This window comes from Anomaloglossus baeobatrachus, chromosome 7, assembly GCF_048569485.1.
Source record: "Anomaloglossus baeobatrachus isolate aAnoBae1 chromosome 7, aAnoBae1.hap1, whole genome shotgun sequence".
NCBI lineage: Eukaryota > Metazoa > Chordata > Amphibia > Anura > Aromobatidae > Anomaloglossus > Anomaloglossus baeobatrachus.
In genome coordinates this window covers 16,578,321-16,583,013 of record NC_134359.1, presented here as the reverse complement: position 1 = coordinate 16,583,013, position 4,693 = coordinate 16,578,321, and positions in this window count along the sequence as shown.

Sequence of the window (4,693 nt, the reverse complement as noted above, 5' to 3'; positions counted from 1 at the left end):
TTGTGGGAGAAGGAGGACCCTATGACCAAGGACCTTCAAGAGTTCCTGCAGGCCTTTCGCAGCACCTTCGACGAGCCGGGACGCGCCTCTGCGTCTGCTTCATCCCTTCTCCGCTTACGTCAAGGAACACTGACGGTAGGCCAATATGCCATCCGTTTCCGCACTTTGGCTTCAGAACTCGGGTGGAATAATGAGGCCCTAACAGCCGCCTTCTGGGAAGGACTCTCGAGTCGCATCAAAGACGAGTTGGCGGGTCGTGACGTGCCCTCCACCCTAGATGCCCTGATTGCCCTAGCAACTCGAGTGGACATTCGTTTTCAGGAGCGCTCCAAAGAGCTATCTCGTGAGAGACGTCCGGTACGGCATTCCTCTCCTCCACGGAAGCCCTCCGTACCTCAGTCATCAACAGCTGGGATTCCCGTCCACGAGCCCATGCAGATTGACCGAGTACGGCGGTCTGAACAACGTCGAGCAGAGCGGCTCGCCAAGGGTCTCTGCTTTTACTGCGGAGAGGGCACACATCTCCTACGCTCCTGTCCGGAAAGGCCGGGAAACTCCAAAGCCTAGGGTTGGTAGGAGAGGCCACCCTAGGTGCTGGGACTCTCTCAGACCCGGTTATGTGGACCGTGCAAGTGTCAGCGGGAGAGACGCGCTTCACGGCTGAGGCATACCTCGACTCTGGAGCAGCAGGCAATTTCATCCAGCAGGCCACGGTGGACAAGTACCAGTTGCCTGTTACTCTACTCGATAAGCCCCTAGTGATTGCCTCTGTGGATGGGAGACCCCTCGCTGATACCATCTCCTGGGTCACCAGGCCGGTCGAACTGCGTATCGGTGCCCTGCACACCGAGAACATCGCTCTCTACGTCCTTCCACACATGTCCCATCAAATCCTGCTGGGACTTCCCTGGTTGCGGACACACGAACCATCAGTCAGCTGGGGCACTGGCGAAATCACCCGATGGGGCTCCGCCTGTCATGAGAGGTGTCTGAAGTCTATACAACCCATCCGACGACCTACGGTTCCAGAGAACCTACCGGAACTGCCCTCGGCCTATTGGTCCTTCGCAGACGTTTTTGACAAGAAGGAGTCTGAGGTACTTCCGCCACACCGTCCCTACGATTGCGCCATCGACCTGCTCCCAGGAACAACACCACCTCGAGGACGGATATATCCGTTGTCTCCAGCCGAAACCAGGGCCATGTCTACCTACATCACAGAAAGCCTGGCAAAGGGATTCATCCGGAGATCCTCCTCTCCTGCGGGAGCAGGCTTCTTCTTCGTTAAGAAGAAAGAGGGTGACCTACGCCCATGCATTGACTACCGGGGTTTGAATCAGATCACCATAAAAAACAAGTACCCCCTGCCGCTCATCCCCGAATTGTTCGACCGGCTCAGAGGAGCCCGTGTGTTCACCAAACTGGATCTTCGGGGTGCCTACAACCTAGTTCGTATCTGCTCTGGGGACGAATGGAAGACCGCGTTTAATACTCGCGATGGGCACTATGAATACTGCGTAATGCCCTTCGGTCTGTGTAACGCTCCAGCCGTATTCCAAGAATTGGTGAACGACATTTTCCGGGACCTCCTCTACATCTGTGTAGTAGTTTATCTGGATGACATCCTTGTCTTCTCTCCGGACCTCCAGACCCACAGAGAGAACGTACGGCTGGTTCTACAGAGACTGAGAGAGAATCGTCTCTACGCCAAATATGAGAAGTGTGTCTTTGAGCAGTCTTCTCTCCCTTTCCTGGGATACATCATCTCGGGTACAGGGCTGCAGATGGATCCAAAGAAGGTCTCCTCCATTCTCAACTGGCCTCCCCCTTCTGGACTGAAGGCAATCCAACGGTTCCTGGGATTCGCCAACTACTACCGCCAGTTTATCCCTCACTTCTCTGCCCTGACTGCTCCTCTCTCCGCCTTGACCAAGAAGGAGGCTAATCCAAAGGACTGGTCACCTGCGGCCGACGCCGCGTTTTGCTCTCTGAAGCGAGCATTTGCCTCCTCTCCTGTACTCCACCGACCGGAGTTAAACCGCCAGTTCACCTTGGAGGTGGATGCCTCCTCCTCAGGAGCCGGAGCAGTGCTCATGCAGAAGTCCTCCTCCGGGAAGATGGTGACTTGCGGTTTCTTCTCCAAGAGCTTCTCAGCGCCTGAACGTAATTACACCATCGGTGACCGAGAACTATTGGCGGTCAAACTGGCTCTGGAGGAGTGGCGCTACCTCCTGGAAGGAGCAGTGTACCCCGTGATTATCTACACGGACCACAAGAACCTGGAATACCTTCGGTCCGCTCAGCGACTGAACCCACGGCAAGCCAGGTGGTCCTTATTCTTTGCCAGGTTTGATTTCCAGCTCCATTTCCGACCCGCGGACAAGAATGTACGCGCTGATGCCCTGTCTAGGTCTCTCATGCCCATGGAGCAGGAGGAAGAGAGTACCCAACCTATCATCTCTCCTAGCAAGATTATTCCGGTGGCTCCTGTCACCCTGGCCCAGATACCGCCCGGGAAGACCTATGTCTCTGAGACCGACAGGCAAAAAGTCTTACACTGGGGTCATGCCTCAAAAACAGCCGGTCATGCAGGTCAGAAGAGAACATGGGGTGCGATTGTACGCCATTACTGGTGGCCATCCCTTCGCACGGACGTCGCTGCTTTCGTCTCTGCCTGCTCCTCTTGTGCCAGGAACAAGACGCCCAAGCACCTGCCATATGGCCGTCTTCTGCCTCTGCCTATACCCTCAGTTCCATGGCAACACATAGCGATGGACTTTATTACGGACTTGCCATTATCCTCCGGGCACACAGTCATATGGGTCGTGGTGGACCGGTTCTCCAAAATGGCTCACTTCGTCCCTATGGCCGGACTGCCCTCTGCTCAGGAACTCGCGGAAGCCTATATACATCACATCTTCCGCTTGCATGGCTTTCCGTCCCACATCGTGTCCGACAGGGGAACTCAGTTCACCTCCCGCTTCTGGAGGGCGCTCTGCAAACATCTGGGAGTGACTCTGGACTTTTCTTCTGCTTACCATCCTCAGTCTAATGGCGAAGTGGAGAGGGTCAATCAAATCTTGACCTCCTTCTTACGTCACTATGTCAACGCCCATCACGACGACTGGTCCACGCTTCTGCCTTGGGCTGAATTCTCCCATAACCACCACATCAGTGAGTCGTCCTCCAAGTCTCCCTTCCATGTCGTTTACGGACTTCAGCCCTCCGTCCCGTTGCCTATATCCCCTTCTTCGGATGTCCCTGCTGCTGATACTGTAGCCCGTGACTTCGCTACCATTTGGGACTCTGTCAAGGCGTCCCTTGGGCGCGCTTCCCAGCGGATGAAGAAACACGCCGACAAGAGGCGCCTGGACCCTCCGTGTTTCTCTCCTGGTGACCTGGTCTGGCTTGCTTCCCAGTACATCCGATTGAAGATACCTTCCTACAAGCTGGGTCCTCGCTACATCGGGCCGTTTAAGGTCCTCAGCAAGATCAATGAGGTCTCCTACAAACTGAGGCTTCCGGCCACGATGCGGATTCCCAACTCCTTCCACGTCTCTCTGCTCAAGCCGGTTTTCCTTGGTCCCTTCTCCTCTGCTGCCAGTCCGGCTCCTCCTCCTATTGCCGAGGACGACATCTATGCGGTAAGGGATATCGTGGCCATGAAGACTGTTCGAGGCCGACAGTTCTTCCTGGTGGACTGGGAGGGGTATGGTCCTGAGGATAGGTCCTGGGAGCCCAGGGAGAACGTGGGCACTCCTCTGATCCGTGCCTTCATGTCCCGGTTGCGGGGAGGGGGGCGTGGGGGGGGGGTACTGTCACGCTCCCCGGGTCCTCGGCTCCCCTCCCCGGGTCCTCTGCTCCGCTCCCCGGGTCCTCAGCCCCGCTCCCCGGCTCACCTGCCACGCTCCCCGCTCTCCAGCCTCCGGTGCCCGTCCTTCCCAGGTTCCCTGGCCTCCGATCCCGGCGTCTGACGGCCTCCCAGGCCCTGGCCGGCTCCCCTGCGTCCTCCCCTCAGCTTCCTTCCCTGGCTTCTGGCACCCGGGCGGCGCGCATGCGCATTAGGGCGCGCGCGCGGTCACTGACCCTTTCTTAAAGGGCCAGCGTCCATTAACAGGAAATGAAGCTAAACAGGTACAGGGTATATAAGGGTTTATTGTCCAAGGGGGCGAGGCCTGATCTTCGTGTTTTCCAAGCTAGGAGTCAGGTCTCCTTGTGTCTCCTTGCCATACTCACGTATCTCTCTTCTAGAGCTGATCCTGCCTCGCCATCCGGTCCTGCTGAATCCCGAACCCCGCACGCTGTCCGTCTGCCATCTGACAGTCCGTACCATCTCGGATCCCTGCGGTGACCCGTCATCTCGCTCCAAAGGTTCCGGACCCCGCCTGACCTCATCTCGGCTTCCGAACCTGAGCTACGTCACCCGGACTACCATCTGTGACTCCGTGGTCCCAGGGACTTCTCCGTTACACTCACTTGCACGGACTGTTCTGCTGCCCATAGTGCTTCAGCTACCGGACTCCTTACCACCATCTTAGAGTTCGGACCAGTGGATCCACCTCCTGGGTCTGCCCGACCGCCTGGCCCTGACAGCACCGTATAATGGTGCGACGCCCCCAGAGGGTGGACTTTGGAAAGGAGCTCACCTGGTATTAATGTGTAGGTGTTCATAGGAAACAGTCAGACCTGTGAG